General features: G+C 44.1%; 1 protein-coding gene and 1 non-coding gene across 2 annotated transcripts in view; one reads left to right on the top strand and one right to left on the bottom strand.

The window, feature by feature from the left end:
* The window catches only part of LOC126235085 (uncharacterized), a 1,179,108-nt gene that overhangs the window by 535,054 nt on the left and 622,297 nt on the right, over positions 1-21,757 (bottom strand). The window lies entirely within an intron of this gene.
* Positions 9,220-9,294, top strand: Trnas-cga (transfer RNA serine (anticodon CGA)). The gene has a single exon. It is a non-coding gene; the product is annotated as a tRNA-Ser (tRNA).

Here is a 21,757-nt window from a genome sequence, read left to right as displayed (position 1 = left end):
CTCGACCAATGTTCCAGCTTTACGGCCGAGCTTTTTGCTCTCCATCAGGCCGTTCAGTATGCCCACCGCCACCGCCATTCATCGTATGTACTCTGCTCTGATTCCCTCAGTGCTCTTCAGAGCCTTGGAGCTCCCTATCCGGTCCATCCCTTGGTGCAACGGATCCAGCAGTCCCTCCATTCTTTCGCTGATAATGGTTCTCCTGTCAGCTTTCTGATGGTTCCCGGACATGTAGGAGTGCCTGGGAATGAGGCTGCAGATGCTGCAGCCAAGGCTGCAGTCCTCCTGCCTCGGCCAACCTCCCATTGTGTCCCGTCATCTGACGTTAGTGGGGTTGTTTGTAAGAGGCTTGTGTCGTTGTGGTGCGATGCTTGGTCATCCCTCCAAGGAAACAGATTCCGGGCAGTAAAACCGCTCCCAACTGCTTGGACATCCTCCTCCCGACCATCTCGGCGAGAAGAGGTCCTTCTGACCAGGTTGCGGATTGGGCATTGCCGGTTTAGCCACCGCTACCTGCTCTCCGGTGACCCAGCCCCGCAGTGCCCTTATGGTCAAGCATTAACAGTGCGCCATGTTTTATTGTCGTGTCACCGTTTTAGTCAATCTCGTGTTGTCCTGTCCCTGCCATCTACTTTACCGGATATTTTAGCTGATGACGCTTGAGCAGCTGCTCGTGTTCTGCGTTTTATAACTTTGACTAGCTTGTCCAAAGACATCTAGCTTTTTCACGTCTTTTATCTGCATCTTTGTCAGGACTTTCTGGTGTCCCCCCTCCCCTTGAGTTTTACTAGATTCCATGTGCTCTAACAACTGTGACTGGGCGCTAATGACCTCAGTAGTTGAGCGCCCTTAAACCCCACAAAAAAATATCTCAGAATAAAATATCCAAGTGAGGGGGCAGCGTCCACAGCATCGATGAAGTTACACATCGTAGCATGTACCATTCAGTGTAAAATAGAGTACTTGTTTATTGTAGATATTTAAATTACTGCCGGCCGAGGTGGCCGAGCGGTTCCAGGCCCTACAGTCTGGAACCGCGCGACCGTTACGGTCGCAGGTTCGAATCCTGCCTCGGGCATGGATGTGTGTGATGTCCTTAGGTTAGTTGGGTTTAAGTAGTTCTAAGTTCTAGGGGACTGATGACCTCAGAAGTTAAGTCGCATAGTGCTCAGCGCCATTTGAACCATTTTTTTTTTAAATTACATAAATTTGTATTACTGGGATGCTGGATACCAGTTTACTATTTTTCTTCCAGTCTGACTCAGCGCGTGGAATGACTAGCATCTGTGCGTGGGGAACTGCATTAACATGACGTCGTAATTATGAGTAGGTCAATTCATAAAACAATTTCGCGCAACTGTTTGATACAGTGAGGAACTGGTGGAAGCGAGAGAAGAAAAAAGGAAATTTAGGAGGGAAGGAGGAGGTGTAACTGGTTGTTGACTGCTAGCTCATTTGGGCGAAGATAGACGAGGAAAATCAGCCACAGCTTTTTCGTCCTACTATTTGTGTGTAGTGCTTTGGGTGAACCACAGTAAACCCAAGTCAGTACGGCTGGACGCAGACTTAAACAGTGTTTTTGTCGTATACGTTAGGTAATAAAGGGTTAAATCGCATGTCATTCTGGAGTGTCGGGTCCCTGAGTGGGAGAAATGGGAATGTCTAGTACAGGTCACTGATACGGTTGTGCGTATAATTTAGTTTATGAGAATGACGACACTTGTAAATCATGATAGGATATATTTTCCAGAATATGCACTATGTTACAGACCAGAAGATGACAGCAAAGCCCGTCCAAACCGGTTATAGAAGATAAATAAGTATTTGTGCGATCTTGGCTATAGAAGGCTTTTTACCAAGTAAACAGATCGCTTCTTCTCGTTTCTCAACACGAGAAATTTCAATGAGAAATAAATCATTTGTTTTAGAAAAATGACGTCTTCAGTCTTAACGCGGATAGCTACTGAACGGCCATTGTATTTGTTTTTAATACGTACGCAGATCATAGACTAAAAATCGTTAAATCGTGAAACCGTTTTAAATATATGATTCATGTATAGAACATCCATTAGCGACGCCTTTTGCATAAAAGGTGAACGTATGTGGAAAAATAAAAAGCAGCATTTCACACGAAAAAACCGCTTCGTTTATATATAAATCTTTCTGACATCTTCACACTGATTGAACAAATTGATAACAGAAAGCACAGTACTCATCTCTCTCTCTCTCTCTCTCTCTCTCTCTCTCTCTCTGTCTGTCTCTGTCCCCCTGTAAGCTTTTTTTCAACATTTCATTTCTTTTTCTTTCTCAATGAATCTGTCTGGAGTCTGTATTCCCCAATCTGGATGTATGCTGTCCTTCTACCTTAAATCCTTCTGAATTAATATCGATAGGCACTGGAAGACCGTGGCTGATTTAAGCATCCCACCAGCTACGGTTCAGTCAGTGGTTCGCCTTCTGATACAACAATAAATGATCAGAAGCATTTGAGCTGCAACTGCCTCATCCTCTCCCTGCCAGGCTGTGCGCATGAAGTGTGGGGCTGGGCCGCAACGCCGAGCAAGGGGGCGCTGCACTCGCGGCACTGGACTCACCAACACAAGGAGCGAGCTCTAGATCCTAGGCCGACATTCTAAATTCGGTTTTCCGTTGTTTCCCTTATATCGCTCAAGGTGAATGCTGGGCTGAAACCTTTGAAGTGGGTTTGACGGACTCCCTTCCCAATCTTTTTCGATACCGAGCTTGTACTTCGTCTCGAACAAAGTCGTCGCCTACGGGACGTATAACGCTAACCTTTCCATCTTTTCATTTTTCTTTGATTCGACGCACGCAGCCTGGAAATACTTCAGAACGAAAGAAACGTCTCTCTGAATACATTTTGTGACATTTTCGAGCCGATCGTTCACATTTTCGTAACTTAAGGAAATGTTTAGATGTCGATATTCTCTGCTGTGTCGGCTTCATTCTGTTGTTAACAGTTGCTCCATAGTATTACAGTGTTTCTTTGTACGGTACGGAATAAGATTGCACCAAGAATTATGTAATTTTACTTTTATTTTTAAGTGTATGTCAGCTTATTTTTGGCTAATGCAGAGTAATTTCAATTATCTGAACACATTAGCTTTCTGTGGTATTACGAATTACATTTTTAATCGTCGATATAAAAATATTTCTACTGCCAAACTAAATTATTTTATTTTCTCTAAAGAAACTATATGTTAACAAAGAGAGGAAGAAGAGGGAAGCAAGGAGAAATAATTACTAACATCACAGTTATGCCAATAGTGCACTTTACAGCTACATCTATATCTATGGGATCATTTACATATTCACTTCACGTAATCTGTTCGGTCTTCCCCTAACTCTATGTATATTTATCAGTGTTAGATTGTAAAACTTCACAAGTGCCCTTATTTGTGACTACGTCGTGCATATTCGCTCTTATACTGCCTCCATTCACTTTCTCACCACTGTACTGTTTCCGCTACGTGTTCAGGGGGTCCTACAAGTACATCCGGAAGGCACATTACAATATGTGGCGGGATGTAGATCCATTAACGACGGGTGATCGCTCCTCCATCACTTGTCTATTACTTTAATGACACTCTAATTATTCCGCCACTGGATGCGCTTCACGTCGCCGAAAATTTGTCAACTTTTTCGCCAGCCAATGAAATTTGCGACGCTACCTCTTGAATTTAAAACTGCTACTTCGCAATAATTATTCTAATAAAAAAGTAATCGAACAGCCAGCAATTTCATTCGCATTTCAAATCACGGAGGAGCCGTTTATCATAGTGTGCAAATAGGCGGGCGCTGCCACTGGTTACGTACTGGCGTTTATCGCTTTACAGAATGTTTCGCAGAATGCAAATCTCTGTAGAGCAAAGGAAGATTTATTATTTCAGCAAAGCCCATTCAATTGAAAACGCTGTACTTTTTAATGTAAAATGACAAACTCAAGATTCCTGTTCGTGTGCAGCATGTACAGGCAGTTCAGTTTCTATTAAAACTTTGGGGCTGAAAGTCTGATTTATGCATAAAAATATTCACTAACGTTTCGTCCTCAGCTGCGGGTGTCATGCATTATGCGTCGACCAAGTATTCCCAGCCGTCAGTCTCTCACTTTTAACAGATGTAAACACCGGTCGTGAAAGCATCCACTGTATTAATCTGTGCAGTATTCCACAACATCCAGTTAAAATTCTTTACTCTCTTGCAGACAACATTGCTCACTTCTTCTGTCGTGATAACAAAAAATGTCTGACTACAGACAAAAACTGTTATACAATTTACATCGGTCAATTAGGCAGAGCTTGCAGTTAGATTCCCTGCACATGAGCGTAGCCGGAGATGTAGAGCTTGACTGTACTTCTGCTGAGAGTTCACTGAGCAATCACTAGTCATATCCACGAATGACAGTTTCATTCCTCCTCTTGGATCAACACTCACGAGAACAGAGCCCAAGCCGCACAGGCTGACGGTTTAATTTATTACTTCTTTACTACTAACTCAATATGCAACACGTCTTGCAGACATTATCCACGTATGCTACTGACTGTATCTGCAAAATTGTAGCATCGTACCACACATAGTGCAGGGGGTATGACGTCTGAGGCTATAGGCCAGGGACCTAGTGAGACTTGGCCCGTTAATGGAAACGGTCCTCATCTGTTTTGAACGCTCGGAATCAGTTAAGCACACCTCCTCTGTAAAGATTCACTAATTATCCACACTCCACCAGCGTATCACACCGTATCACTACATTACTTTTGTAATTTCGTCCATATAAATAACTAGAACGAAATACACTACTGGCCATGAAAATTGCTACACCAAGAAGAAATGCAGATGATAAACTGATATTCATTGGACAAATATATTATACTAGAACTGACATGTGATTACATTTTCACGAAATTTGGGTGCATAGATCCTGAGAAATCAGTACCCAGAACAACCATCTCTGGCCGTAATAACGGCCTTTATACGCCTGGGCATTGAGTCAAACAGAGCTTGGATGGCGTGTACAGGTACAGCTGCCAATGCAGCTTCAACACGATACCACAGTTCATCAAGAGTAGTGACTGGCGTATTGTGACAAGCCAGTTGCTCGGCCAGCATTGACCAGACGTTTTCAATTGGTGAGAGATCTGGAGAATGTGCTGGCCAGGGCAGCAGGCGAACATTTTCTGTATCCAGAAAGGCCCGTACAGGACCTGCAACATGCAGTCATGCATTATCCTGCTGAAATGTAGGGTTTCACAGGGATCGAATGAAGGGTAGAGCCACGGGTCATAACTCATCTGAAATGTAACATCCACTGTTCAAAGTGCCGTCAATGCGAACAAGAGGTGACCGAGACGTGTAACCAGTGGCACCCCATACCATCACGCCGGTTGATACGCCAGTATGGCGATGACGAATACACGCTTCCAATGTGCGTTCATCGCGATGTCGCCAAACACGGATGCGACCATCATGATGCTGTAAACAGAACCTGGATTCATCCGAAAAATGACGTTTTGCCATTCGTGTACCCAGGTTCGTCGTTGGGTACACCATCGCATGCGCTCCTGTCTGTGATGCAGCGTTAAGGGTAACCGCAGACATGGTCCCCGAGCTGATAGTCCATGCTGCTGCAAACGTCCTCGAACTGTTCGTGCAGATGGTTGTTGTCTTTCAAACGTCCCCATCTGTTGACTCAGGGATCGAGACGTGGCTGCACGATCCGTTACAGCCATGCGGATAAGATGCCTGTCACCTAGACTGCCAGTGATACGAGGCCGTTGGGATGCAACACTGCGATTCCATATTCTGCTAACAGTTATTGGATCTCGACCAACGCGAGCAGCAATGTCGCGATACGATATACCGCAATAGCGATAGGCTACAATCCGACATTTATCAAAGTCGGAAACATGATGGTACGCATTTCTCCTCCTTACGCGAGGCATCACAACGATGTTTCACCAGGGAACGCCGGTCAACTGCTGTTTGTGTTTGAGAAATCGGTTGGAAACTTTCCTCGTGCCAGCACGTTGTAGGTGTCGCCACCGGCGCCAACCTTGTGTGAATGTTCTGAAAAGCTAATCATTTGCATATCACAGCATCTTCTTCCTGTGGGTTAAATTTCGCGTCTGTAGCACGTCTTTTTCGTGGTGTAGCAATTTTAATGGCCAGTAGTGTATTTTGCGACGGCACTGTTATATAAAATATTCTCGGACTTCTTGCTGTGTCGGTTCAGGGTAAAACCTCGAGCTTTCGGCAGTTAACTCCATCAGTTTCGTCAGAAGCAACTTACTGTAAAAATTGCAGCTTTCATTGGCCTTACATAGCCCGAAGATGGCTTCTGATTGGTTGATAATTGCGTCATGCTGTCGCAGATGGTGTCAATGTCTGCGCCGGTGGCGCCATCGCACCCGCCGTAGTAAATCATTGCAACGATTACCTCAAGCTCTTCCCTGCAACGTAAGCTCACTTCCATACACCGCTAAGATTATATCTGCTGTCACGGTTAAAGAATTTCTCACTCATTCTTATTTCTATAACCTCTTTAATTACAGAGTTCTAGTATGTGTGAACTGGGGACGAAACTTCTGTTTCGTCAAAGGGTATTTTATGTTTGATTGTGAGGCTGTGCTCAGCAATTGTAGATTTCTCCAGGTCTCGATTTTTAATATGCCGTTGATGTTCTGTGATCGGTAATGGTGCGGATGGATTGACCGATGTAATTGCCTCCGCACTCCAAAGTGATGCTGTAAATCCCAACACTGAGACTGTCCTTAACAGGACGTAGCATCTCCTTTATCTTCTGAGGAGGTCGGAAAATAGATCTGATGTCTTCCCAGGACTCTGCCTATTTTGCTGGACGTTGTGCTGCAGAAGAGAAGGAATGTTATCGGTGGCTCACCACGTCAATGTTAAACATTTTCACGTTTCCTTTACTTGGAGAACGCTGTCTTCATATCACATGTCCCATAGCCATTTTTCGGAACACGTTTCAGATGATTAATTTCGGAATCCAAGTTATCCTCGTCAGAAACGGTTTTTCTCTATGTACCAGTGTATGTAAAGCGACTCTCTTCTGGTATGAATGATGAAAACTCTGATCGCTAAGATATAAATCAATGTTCGTCGGCTTAAGGTACAATGAGTGGCCGAGACATCCATCTAAAAGTGAGAGCCTTCCCTCTTTTTGTTTCTTGACATAACTGAATGTTTGGGTGTTCATGAGCATCTACGCCGTGTGGCCAGACCATAAACATGTCGACAACATAACGATAAAATGGAGAGGGGCAAAGGGAAGCCGAATTTAATGCATGTTCCTCAGAATGTTCCGTAAAATAGTTTGGCATTGCTGGAGACAACGTGACAACTGTGACAGTGGATATAATCGTAGCGATGCATAGAAGCGAGCTCTCGTTGCAGTGAAGAGTCAGAGATATTCCTAGCAATGTTTATACTAGGGGTGGAGCGGTGGCGCCACCAGCGCAGACGTTTACACCATCTGCGACAGCATGACGTAATTACCGACCAATGAGAAGCCGTCTTGTATAAGGCCATCACAACAGCAGTGTAGACTGTTTAAGTTGCTCGTAACGAAGACGATGGAAGAAATCGTCGAATGGTCGAAGTTTTACCCTTAATTGATGAGCCTAGAAGTCCGAAAATGTATAAATACTCTATTTTATCATTGTGTACATCGCCTACTGTGTATTATTGTGTACAAAGTAACCACAACGTTATGTATTTTGCTAGGCATAATTTTAAGTTTAGTGTCTGTAAAGTTCATTGCCTGTTCTCTTCCAGAATGATTTTTCACTTTGCAGCGGAGTGTGCGAGCTTTTTAGAAGATTCCTGGCCTGAACTCGAACCCAGAAGTTGTGCCTTTCGCGGGTAAATGCCCTTCCGACTCAAAAGTCCAGGTTCGACTCGCTCTCACAGCTTTACTCCCACTAGCACCTACTTTTTCCAATCTTAGACATTTTCAGCACACCTTGTGCGACTAGCAATCCTTGAAGAAAGTGTACTGATGAGAAACGATATGGCCAAAGCTAAAAGGAATTATTTCTAAAATGGTAAAGGCTTCATATTCGAGTCCCAGCCCGGAACGCAGTTTAAATCTGCCAGAAAGTTTCAACGGCAGACTTGTTTATCTCGCTTTTTTTTTGTACTTAATTCAGGATGAGTTCTAACATCAGTTATTGTTATTGATACAGAGTCAAGGATAATTGTTACTCTGCAATTTGTCCAACATATCTTTCGGATGAAATACCTGTTCCATAAAGATTTTTACCAGAATTATGTCGGCTGTGCTAATGGTAAGTTTTTGTATGATGAAGAAAAAAATCGGGCTTACGGAAAGAGCAACGGATATTGCGGTTTAACGTCCTGTCTACGCCGTGGTATTTTGTAGCAGAAGCTCTGCTTAGACAGAAATGTGATTAGAAACGAGCCGTAGCATTATTTTTTTAAGTGAACCATCCAGACATTCTGCTGAAGTGGTCTAGAAAAACCACAGAGGACGTAAATCTGGATGGGCGTTCAGGGACAATAATCCAACTCCGTCTGAAAGCGAGTTTAGTGCTGCAACTATCATCATCTCTGAAACTTCCTGGCAGATTAAAACTGTGTGCCCGACCGAGACTCGAACTCGGGACCTTTGCCTTTCGCGGGCAAGTGCTCTACCATCTGAGCTACCGAAGCACGACTCACGCCCGGTCCTCACAGCTTTACTTCTGCCAGTACCTCGTCTCCTACCTTCCAAACTTAACAGAAGCTCTCCTGCGAACCTTGCAGAACTAGCACTCCTGAAAGAAAGGATACTGCGGAGACACGGCTTAGCCACAGCCTGGGGGATGTTTCCAGAATGAGATTTTCACTCTGCAGCGGAGTGTGCGCTGATATGAAACTTCCTGGAACATTAAAACTGTGTGCCGGACCGAGACTCGAACTCGGGACCTTTGCCTTTCGCGGGCAAATGCTCTACCAACTGAGCTACCCAAGCACGACTCACGCCCCGTCCTCACAGATTTACTTCTGCCAGTACCCCGTCTCCTACCTTCCCCAAGGTTGTGGCTAAGCCATGTCTCCGCAGTATCCTTTCTTTTAGGAGTGCTAGTTCTGCAAGGTTCGCAGGAGAGCTTCTGTTAAGTTTGGAAGGTAGGAGACGAGGTACTGGCAGAAGTAAATCTGTGAGGACGGGGCGTGAGTCGTGCTTGGGTAGCTCAGTTGGTAGAGCACTTGCCCGCGAAAGGCAAAGGTCCCGAGTTCGAGTCTCGGTCCGGCGCACAGTTTTAATGTTCCAGGAAGTTTCATATCAGCGCACACTCCGCTGCAGAGTGAAAATCTCATTCTGGAAACATCCCCCAGGCTGTGGCTAAGCCGTGTCTCCGCAGTATCCTTTCTTTCAGGAGTGCTAGTTCTGCAAGGTTCGCACGAGAACTTCTGTAAAGTTTGGAAGGTAGGAGACGAGATACTGGCAGAAGTAGAGCTGTGAGACCGGGCGTGAGTCGTGCTTCGGTAGCTCAGATGGTAGAGCACTTGCCCGCGAAAGGCAAAGGTCCAGAGTTCGAGTCTCGGTCGGGCACACAGTTTTAATCTGCCAGGAAGTTTCGTATCAGCGCACACTCCGCTGCTGAGTGAAAATCTCATTCTGGAATCATCATCTCTCTTTTACGAACTCTGTCACCTAATGTACAACCTACTGTACATTACGCACGATCGTTTAGACCAGCTATGAGCATTTATACAAACTGAGCAACATAAGGTGGAGAAGTTCCAACTGACACAGAGCCGTCACTTGACACTGACGAGTGAGTATTTATCCATGATTTAGACAGGTAACTCCGTATCAACACTAATCAGCAACATTACACAATGATTACTAGGCTGTGAGGAAACTTAATAAATTGTAAGCGACAACGTAATGGGTTAAAATTTTGAGGTTAAGGAGCACCTCATATGGAATTGCTCGTTCATTAGTTACCGTATCGACTATCGCGAGGATTATCATGACAAATTCAGGAATAAATTAAGGATATGTATATGAAGTACTTTGATAATTATTTTAAAAAATAAATGTGTTTCTTTTGTAAGAAGAGTTATGTATGATTCAAGAAAATGGTTCAAATGGCTCTGAGCACTATGGGACTCAACGGCTGTGGTCATAAGTCCCCTAGAACTTAGAACTACTTAAACCTAACTAACCTAAGGACATCACACACATCCATGCCCGAGGCAGGATTCGAACCTGCGACCGTAGCAGTCGTACGGTTCCGGACTGCGCGCCTAGAATCGCGAGACCACCGCGGCCGGCTGTAATGTATGACTCGATACATTTAAACCAACAAGGGAGGCCTATTTGTTAGTGGGACACCAACATTAACGTTACGTGCGTAAAAGCTTACGTGAAGCAGGACACAGACTATAGCCATGACTATCTGCGACATGTCTTCGTGGGAACCATTACGAAAGACGAATCGCATGTAATACAGTCATTTGTTTGCACTGTGCTACGTGCCATACAAAATTACAGCCAGCACCAAGATACATCTAGCCCACATTGTTGAATTGTTCGGTGACAACAGACATAAGAGTCCACCGCTCGAAGAGCAAAGTCTGCAGCTATTTGATGTTAACTGATTTGGCATGTTAATAAAACAACATCGTAACAACGCTTAAAAGACCATTCTCTGGATACAAGATTTAAGCTAGCTACTTTTTGTAATCTTCTTAAAAGTAGATTCCGGTATCTATTAATAAATGCTACAATAAAGTACGCTACACACGCACACCGTAAATAAATGTCTGTAAGATACCGGAATCTACTTTTAAGAAGATTACATAAAGTAGATTATCTTTCTTTACATATTTTTGACGACAACCTTTTGTCTTGCCTGTTATCACTGTTAGTGTTTGTAGCGAGAGTAACTAGGCGCTGGCTTAGCTTTTCTCTGTGGAAATTTGCGGAGACCGTAAGTATGTTGTGCAAATGTTTCTGTACTTAGCTCACAAGATGTATAATCTTCAGTGTTGGTCTTTGGTCTCTGTCAGGGTACACATTTCACTGTCTTAGTCTTTTATTAACGGTGACTGATGTTTATATAAACTTTTCATCTCGAAATTGTTCACACAGAGACGTCTTGAAATTGTTTTCAAGACGTCTCTGTGTGAACAATTTCGAGATGAAAAGTTTATATAAACATACCTCCAATTTTAAAAGCTGGTATAAGAACATTTCCAATTTTCGTTGTTTGGACATACAGTAACGTGCTGACAGGTAGGCCTACAGTTCCAGTGTCCGCCGTTGGTAACACTTGCACCTCCAGTGTTTGAATCAAATGAGGCTGTGGTCTAGATGACTACCTGTTGTAATGAGAGTATTCAGAGCAGTTACATCTTTACGAGTGTTGAGTTTTCGGCGTGTTATTTGTTTACGAGTTTTATTGTGATGTGCTATTGCTCCTTGTGAAGAATGTAATGGGTGACATTCTATGTACAGAATACTAGATTCAAGGGTGTTACGCACTTTTCATACACATACATTTTTGAAAATAATACTCTAATGGCCACTAAAATTGCTACACAACGAAGATGACGTACTTCAGACGCGAAATTTAACCGAGAGGAAGAGGATGCTGTGATATGCAAATTATTAGCTTTTCAGAGCATTCACACAAGGTTGGCGCAGGTGGCGACACCTACAACGTGCTGACATGAGAAAAGTTTCCATCCGATTTCTCATACACAAACAGCAGTTGACCGGCGGTGCCTGGGGAAACGTTGTTGTGATGCCTCGTGTAAGGAGGAGAAATGCGTACCATTACGTTTCCGACTTTGATAAATGTCGGATTGCAGCGTATCGCGATTGCGGTATATCGTATCGCAACATTGCTGCTCGCCTTGGTCGACATCCAGTGACCGTTAGCAGAATATGGAATCGATGGGTTCAGGAGGGTAATACGGAACGCCGTGTTGGATTCCAATGGCCTTGTATCACTAGCAGTCGAGATGACAGGCATCTTATCCGCATGGCTGTAACGGATCGTGCAGCCATGTCTCGATCCCTGAGTCAACACATGGGGACGTTTGCAAGACAACAACCATCTGCACGAACAGTTCGAAGACGTTTGCAGCAGCATGGACCATCAGCTCGGTGACCATGGCTGCGGCTACCTTTGACGCTGCATCACAGACAGGAGCTCGTGCGATGGTGTACTCAACGACGAACCTGGGTGCACGAATGGCAAAACGTCATTTTTTCGGATGAATCCAGGTTCTGTTTACAGCATCATGATGGTCGCATCCGTGTTTGGTGACATCGCGATGAACGCACATTGGAAGCGTGTATTCGTCATCGCCATGGCGTGATGGTATGGGGTGCCACTGGTTACACGTCTCGGTCACCTCTTGTTCGCATTGACGGCACTTTGAACAGTGGACGTTACATTTCAGATGTGTTACGATCCGTGGCTCTACCCTCCATTCGATCCCTGCGAAGCCCTACATTTCAGCAGGATAATGCACGACCGCATGTTGCAGGTCCTGTACGGGCCTTTCTGGATACAGAAAATGTTCGACTGCTGCCCTGACCAGCACATTCTCCAGATCTCTCACCAATTGAAAACGTCTTGTCAATGGTGGCCGAGCAACTGGCTTGTCACAGTACGCCAGTCACTACTCTTGATGAACTGTGGTATCGTGTTGAAGCTGTACACGCCATGCAGGCTCTGTTTGACTCAATGCCCAGGCGTATCCAGGCCGTTATTACCGCCAGAGGTGGTTGTTCTGGGTACTGATTTCTCAGGATCTATGCACCCAAATTTCGTGAAAATGTAATCACATGTCAGTTCTAATATAATATATTTGTCCAATGAATACCCGTTTATCATCTGCATTTCTTCTTGGTGTAGAAATTTTAATGGGCAGTAGTGTATTAAAAAAATTGCAGAGTTCTTGTTTGGGTTGGATATAGCCCTATAAATAGCACATCGAGGATTTCAACACTTGTCAGTGTTCCACGCAAACAACTACGACTTTTATTGTTTTCATCATGAGTGGTTGTAGCATCTTGAAGCAGCCTGAAGTGACCCGTCTGTGACACGATAAGCAAGAATTCACTCCCTGGTAGGCAAGGAACAAAACGTTCGTTATTAACAACTTATAGTCTCACTTCAGATGCCTGTAGTAAACAGTTATTTGAATTAAACACAACGAAGTCACAATAAATTCTCTTTTCGAATATAACTGTCTCTGTTCGAGCACATATACAGTCTGATAAAGCATCGTAACCGTTTGTCGTAGGTGACAAGTTGACTGAATGTAAGCAGGCAAAAGTCTATGTGCAGAAGGACCACAGTTAAGGACGGTTGTCCAAGAATACAACACAATAACAAGCCGTTGAATACCAAAGAGCCGGCCGCGTTGGCCGAGCGGTTCTAGGCGGTAAAGTCTGGAACCGCGCGACCGCTACGGTCGCAGGTTCGAATCGTGCCTCGGGCATGGATCTGTGTGATGTCCTTAGGTTAGTTAAGTTTAAGTAGTTCTGAGTTCTAGGAGACTGATGATCTCAGAAATTAAGTCCCATAGTGCTCAGAGCCATTTGAACAGCAAAGACCCAGTGCCAGAGCTTCATGAAGCTACGTCGCAGCGCGGTGCAGACGTGGACGGCTGCCGGCTCGAGGTGGGCTCCGGAGGCGGCTTTCTCGACGCTGGCGAGCAGCCGTAGACTGCCGGACACTGGCTCTGCGGCGACGAATGAATCTGTCGCGGACCATTTGCTGCGACGTGATAGGGCCGAACCAGATAGATGCACGATGGCCGGGAATTCTATGGGCGACGTAGCTGCTGCCTGCCTGTTGGCGAGACGAGCGCCTTAACTTGCTGGTATCTTGACCTTCCCTTGACAACACGCCGTGTTGGTGGCTGTCGTTCGGAACTCGCATGTTTTCGGATACCGACGTCATGGCCCCTTGTGTATTGGCAACCCGGTGCGCTGACCTGCTATGTTGTTGGGCTATATGACCAGTGACAGCAGAGGCGATAAGGTCTGTCGATTTGAATACTGTCAATGGGTAACTGCCAATAGTCGATTAACTACATGCGTCCTTGTCACTTTCACTTTTAACGGCATCAGCGACATTCCAAATCAGTAGTGCAACGAAACTCCTCACAATATTGGTGAGACCTATATCCAGAATACTTCTTCCGTGAATATGCGGTGGAGTATAACTGACAGTTGGATGATTGAGTCTGTTGCCTTAACAAATTTTTCTGTACGGTTTACTGTAGAGACTTCCTGCAAGATGAGTTGCCACTCTTACTGGAAGAAGTCGGTACGCTACAAGGCTAGACGTGCTATTCCAGCAAATCCTGTCAGGTCCTACTTCTTCTAATAATACCTGGGCGAAGACTTAACCGTACTGATCATGTCCATTGGCAACCGTAACCGCCGGAACTTGCCCTATTATATTATGGTGTGTGGGAGTAGATGAACAGTTTACATATCAAAAGTAAACGTACCAAACAAATCATCCGCTGGTATAATTTACAGTACTACCTGTATAAAAGTACTACCTCTATAAAAGTACTTCGAGGCGACCTCGCAAGCATTAACTTTCAGCTTGATTATAATTAAACTTTCGCTACTTGAGATGGTCCTCAAGAAAAACGACTGATCGTGGGACAATGACACTTTGTGGGAAAATTTGTAAGGACAAGCGGAAGAGAGATAAGAATAAACCACTGAAAGAAACACATTTTAATTTCCACAGGAAAGGATAACATTTGTTAATAGCGAATCATGTTTACGCTCCAGGCTACAATCGTTATTCAGTGGGGCGACCATCTGCAACCGCGACGACCTGCAATCGCACTAGGGATATCATTTCACAGTTGTTCGAAATACTATTCGAATGTTGAACCACACAATTTTCAGATGCCGTGACACAGCTCGTGCACTGCTTGTAGATCGGACATTGCGTCCAGCAGTGTCAGCCACGGCAACAAACTTCTTCAACAATTTATGGCGGAATTGGCCTTCGGCCTCTCCCAGGAGAAATTCCTAAATTTTTAGTTAATTCGAACTTCCGAAACACGTTGTTCAACTCCGATGCGGAAAGAGGGCCGCTCTGTATTTCTTTAATCCGTCAGTATTCGCAAAGAGCAGCACTACTGCTGTTTCGATAAAACAGCTTTCCGATTAAAAGCTCTGCGTACCCTGTGCAGACCAATGTTGAATGGCTGGAACCGTAATGTACACTTATGCCTGTTTCAACCCTACGTCGCCGACCCCTACTGGCGGCCACCGGCAAGTCAAGACACTAACACAGTTAACAACGAAAATTCTGCAGCGCACATTCTGAACATCATTCCTACAAAGTTGGGTACCCGTACGGTAAATAGTTTTGTGCATACGCTGGCTCAAGTATTGAAAGTTTAATTACAACTAACATCTGTTACGAGAACTTAGAAACTGTTGAAATTGGTGGTTCGATTTTTGAAACTAAATGTCTGGTCTAGTTGCAAGCTTTCCATTATTCTTAAATTGCTTCCAGAATTTATCCGCGTGATCTTGGTCGATTTTGTGAGGTTTCTTAAAGCTTAACACTCAAATACTCACAGCACATTGGAAACATGTTTATTTGACTATTTTAGCTTTAAACTGCCCACACATCTTCATTCGTATACAACCGGTAGTGTCATATATCTAGCTGTAATTTCGTATCACATTGTATTCTAGGTATGTACAGTCGTGGACAAAACGAGCGAGACCCCTCGCCTTTTCGTTATGCTGATCCGCACACCTTTAAAGTCTGCTACACAGCATAACGGGCAAGGAGACGAAGTGTTACCAACATACTATGCACAGGCGTGAAATTGAAAAACCATCCGAACTATGTCAGACTGTTTTCACTCATGTGTAAGACTATATTAAAGCGGATTAGTGTGTGAAACACAACACGTAAACAAACGATATAAATGAAAGAAGAAACCCTAATTAGTATGAACTGTACTAATAAAAATGAATTTCAGCTTATCGAAATAACATAACTGTTTTAGTAATACAAAGTACCCCAGATCGTTACGAATTAGCAAAATAACATGCGCATTCGGCCGCGAAACGGTCTGTGTCAATGTTCAGACCAGTCATACTGGAGTACCATTGCTGACCTACCATGAAAGTGTGCAAATTTAGCAATGCGTGAAGATTCATAACGAAATTCAGTGAAAAATCATTCAGTGCCACACTTGAGTCAATTCATATTGACATCCACAGGGCGCTGGTACAGAATAAAGATAGCAATAAAACGTATTGGGGGTGCGAAAATTTCTTAAAATTGCTTTACTGATAGTCTATCTGCCATATCGAGATTAGAACCGAAAACAAACCAGACCTCCCTTGCAGTAACAAACACCTTTCACTGCGCTAGCAGACAACCCAGGCAAATAGCCATCTATTATTACCCCAGACATGAATAAGTCGGCAATTTCGCAGTTGTTTGTCTATGGCTGCAAATAATGAACAAAAAATAAATAAACAGCAAACAACTTCGATGTTCAAATCAAATTTAACTCATATGTCGCAATTACAACATAATTTCGTTGTTACATCTACATGACTACATCTACAGGATTTCTTTGCCATACAGACTGGCAAAGGGTTCATCGAACCAACTTCGGACTATTTCTCTACCGTCCCACTCTTAGACTATCAGTAAAGCAATTTTAAAAAAATTCAATACGTTTCATTGCTACCTGTTCTGTACATGCGCCCTGTGGATGTCAATATGAAACTCTCATAGAATTTCATACTTGTTACCGCCTACTTTTCCCTCTTCTGTCAATAACTGAATTGGCTTAAGTGTGGCACTGAATGATTTTTGACTGAATTTCGTTATGAATCTTCACGCATTGCTAAATTTGCACACTTTCATGGTAGGTCAGCAATGGTACTCCAGTATGACTGGTCTGAACATTGACACAGACCGTTTCGCGGCCGAATGCGCATGTTATTTTGCTAATTCGTAACGATCTGGGGTACTTTGTATTACTAAAACAGTTATGTTATTTCGATAAGCTGAAATTCATTTTTATTAGTACAGTTCATACTAATTAGGGTTTCTTCTTTCATTTATATCGTTTGTTTACGTGTTGTGTTTCACACACTAATCCGCTTTAATATAGTCTTACACATGAGTGAAAACAGTCTGACATAGTTCGGATGGTTTTTCAATTTCACGCCTGTGCACAGTATGTTGGTAACACTTCGTCTCCTTGCCAGTTATGCTGTGTAGCAGACTTTAAAGGTGTGCGGATCAGCATAACGAAAAGGCGAGGGGTCTCGCTCGTTTTGTCCACGACTGTACATAAGACGATTTCAAACTTTGCCGACAGACTTTCGGAGAGTGTTCAGAGGATTGTCTGCTGATAGTTTTATGAGGGGAACACTGGCATTCAGTGGCTAGGCAGAGAGTGGTTCAGATTGTTACCCCAATAACCACTGTGACTGACGGCAAGAATGTTGCACAACAGAGCGTGGTTTGATATTTCAAAAGATTTGGGGATCGTACTGCACGAGCTTTTGAACAGAGGGAACAGAACCGTCTACAAAACGTTCCTGGAACAGAGGCTGGCCAGCCCAAAACACCTACGGCCACCGCCCATTGCGACAACGATTGCCGCCTGGTGTCGTTGCGGACACGTTACTCGGTAAGGGAAGCAGGTGGGTAGAGCTGAGACAAAGGGGGAATCATTGCAGCGACGATACGAACCGCATGTAAAGAAATCTACTGACATAACTGATTTTGACGAACGTCAGAGTGTTAAGCCCAGAGCCCGGAAACAGGCAACTAGGGAAAGGCGAATATGTTCATCTGTTCTCGTGCTGTTGTAGTGAGAATCTATGGAAAGTGGCTCAGGAAAAGTGACGTCACGAGTAGGCGACAAGGTGTTGAACATGCATGCCTCATGACAGAAAGTCGAGGTTGGAGGCGTGTCTGCTCTGTAAAGCAGGATAGACGGCGATCTGTGACAGATCTGGAGTACAATGCTGGTGCCGTTACAACTCTTACGGAACAAACCATTCAGCATACGTAGCTGAACGTTGGGCTCTGCAGCTGACGACACCTAAGTGTTCTCATTCTAACGAAAGAAATCGTCTGTTACGACTGCGATGGGTACATGATCATCGAAATTGGACTGTGAGTCAATGGAATCTTGTCGGCAGGGTGGATAAATCATGAACGGCTACTCCAAACGTAGGCGACACGAGGGACGCAGGCCTGAGGAGGGAGTATTTTGCTATAATGGACTTTCATTTGTGCTTCCATGGTACTTGTAGTTAATAATGACACTGTGGACTAAGTGAACATTGTTGTGGACCACCTGAAGCTCTTCGTGCTTGATGTTTCCCATACGGCAATGGTATCTTCCAACAGAAACATGCTACAGTGGTTTGAGGAGCATGTTAGTGAACTTAAGTTTAATTCTGATAACCAGATTCCCCTGATATGAACCCGATTTAACACATCCAGGACACTATCTGGCTCTAGCTCCGCGCCCAGAAATCACCAGCACGTTATGCCCGGGTATTTTATAACCTGTGCGGAGACATCTCGTGCCACACATCTGCGGAAACCCAACACTGAGTTGTCGAATCTGTGCCACGTAGAGTCGCTGCTGTACTGCGTTCCAAAGGTGGATAAACTCGCTGTTCAGCAGGTGATGATAATGTTTTCGCTCGTCAGTGCATATTTTTCTAGAGTTTCTAAAAACGGTTACAGCTGCGAACTTGCCAGCTTATGGTGATTCAATATGACGGATGCATTCATTTTGTGTATTCGATTCTAGAAATCGTATTTGGGACAATGACAGACTGGAAGTAGTTATGCCGTTTATGACTAGTTCAGCCACAAGAAACGTCGAGAGACTACTTCTTCGGGGGTTTTGCGAGGAACTTACGAGACTCACAGTGATTTTATTCCCACCAGCCGCTGAAGTTGTAGGTTAACATCTCGGGATTCCTGAACGTGTAGACATGGCTCACCATGCGTCGTAGCACAATCTGTCTGGATGACATGTTGAACAGCTTCTGTAAGGAATTATTGTGTTCTATGGAATACAGTTCTATACTTGTTGTAATGCTCTTAATTTTGTATGTTTTCCATATCTGTTTCTGAATACGTGACATTGTACTACCGTTGTTGGAACTCAAGTCCAAGAGGGAAGAGACGAGTGAACATTCATCTGCGTTGGCAACACTCAGTACACAGAGCCAGAACAAACATGTTCTTTGCAATCACGACAAGTGTTTCTCGCTACACACACCTACATCTGTCGAGCAGGTAATAACTGAGGTGACGAACCGAATGAATTACTCTTAACGGGCCACTGAATACCAAGGTTCTTTATGTCAAAACAATCAGTAAATGGGCATATAAAATCCTTTTGGTGGAGACCACTTTCGCGTCGTATACATTGTACAGGGAGAACCACATAAAACTTGCACCGCAAATATTGCGGAAATGGAAAGTGCTATTAACATGTCTCTTTCACAGAGTCGACTGGTAGTCAGGGGCTCCTTCTGTTAGCCAGTCAATGGTTCGTAATAACATTTATAACGCGTATTTTTTGTGCAAAATTACTTTTTAAATGTAACCATACCTATTGACATTAACGGACTAAAAGTAGGGTAAATCACAATGTCAGTGGTATTTGTTGCAGGATTTTAGTGCGAGTGGTTAACAAGATATCGTATTTTGAAACATTCCCACACCGACACTTTAACACCTGTAGTAGTGTGCACTAAAAGACAACACAAGCGCATGCACTAGTTCCATGGATTCTGATCAGTAACGAGAAAATTGACCGTCACAGGTTGTGTTGAAAATGATCATTGGCAGCGGCTATATGTACTTCCAGTTTACTATGGAACGGCTGCAGCACACGTACTAACATTTCAGCGATGTCCGAGCAGGCTGCAGTAACACGTCGTTCCATATCACTGGGTGTAGTTGGTATGTCCTTATAGATGACGCCTTTCACATTGCCCCAGAGAAAAAAAGTCTGTAGCCGTCAAATCCGGTAACTGGCCAGCCAAGGTACACGTCCTCTGCGTCCACTCCAGCTATTTGAAAACAATTCTTGAAGACCTGCTGTGGTACTTCGTGCACTATGAGCTGGACAGCCATCATTTTGGTACCACAGATTCCCTCAAGCCAGCAGAGGAGCGTCTTACAGCATCCGTGGAAGACGGCGTGTTAGAGGCTGCGATACTTGTGCGCGTTCAGTGTTCCGTCTATGAAAAACGAGCCTATGAGCTGATGGTTCGCTGTCCCACACCACACGGTTATACTCCATGGACGCTGACATTCCACCTGACGAAGCCAACGGGGATTGTCAACAGACCAAGAGGCACCTTTTGGTGTTTACCTCCCATGATTGGTAAATGTGGCTTCATCACTACATAAGATACATGCTACGTCCGAAGTATCCCGTCTTAATGCCCGTACACAAAAGTTAACATGTTCCTTAAAATCGCTTCCACGTCGCTCTTGATGGAAAGAGGGATGCGATAGGGGTGGGACCTATGTCGACGGAGAATGTGTAGGACACTTGCCTGACTCATGCCAATCCCTCGTGCGACTGCGTAGGAGTTAACGTGTGGATCACCTGCAACAGCAGCAAGAAAGTTAATTTCTCCCTCTTATGTCGTCACTTGTTTCCTTCTGTTACGTTGTCTAGGTGTTACACTACCACTTTCACATTACTGTTTGGAGAGGTTGATAAATAACTGCCAAGATGGTAAACGTCTGTTGGGGTATCTTGCCGCATGCACCGCACAAGAACGAACTGAAGTTTTCCTAGACGCTTCATACAGCATGAGCATGTCGCCTTTCTCTGCTCAGGTAAATCCCATCTTCCACTGACGACCGACTGCTTGGACTGTCATACACTAACTGACTAGCAAGTCGCAATGCGCTCAAGGAACACACAAGATCACTGCAAGATCAAGCAAACATAACAACATCGTACCTAGAAACTACGCAGGCTGAATGGCGCAAACAGGTGCGGTGCGGAAACTTTTGAAAATACGATATCTTGTAAACGACTCGCACTAGAATCGTGCAACGAGCACTATTGACATTCTAATTTACCCTGATTTTAGTTTGTTAATGTCACTAGGCATCTTTTCTTTAAAAAGTGTTTATTTACACGAAAATACACTTGCTAAGTATTATTACAGGGTGTATAAGCGGACAAGACAAAAAATTCCCGGGTTTTCCCCGGATCTCTCAGTTAAAACGCACTTTTCGCATGCGAAAATACACTTTTCGATGATAAGCGGCAGTGTACTTTTCTTCGGAGCTGTAAGAAGATCGTAAAGGATTTATACATCAGCATAGAACTCTCCAGCACTCTAGGAAACGAAACTCGGCAAGGTATAAAAACGCGTTTCGGAAAGATCTTTAATGTGCTGCAACATGTATGCTGCATATTCTCATATTACGATACACTGAATGTTTTCGTATTACGAAAGTATAAATTGGAATTCCACCAAACACAACACTTTAGTTTCCGAAGCACTGAAATTGAGAGTGCAATGCGATTTCGTAAGCCAATCATAGCTCATGTCACGTTATCTCGCCAGCCAATGACAGCAGATATTCAGAGTATAGGACACGTAATGTTGTCAGCCAACGCAACATCACTGTTAAGTAGCGTGAACACACAAATAGGAAAAGTTAATGGT

Source organism: Schistocerca nitens, chromosome 2 (genome assembly GCF_023898315.1).
Source record: "Schistocerca nitens isolate TAMUIC-IGC-003100 chromosome 2, iqSchNite1.1, whole genome shotgun sequence".
Taxonomy (NCBI): Eukaryota; Metazoa; Arthropoda; class Insecta; order Orthoptera; family Acrididae; genus Schistocerca; species Schistocerca nitens.
Note: the sequence above shows the minus strand (reverse complement) of the source record. Positions and strands in the feature narration are given on the sequence as shown.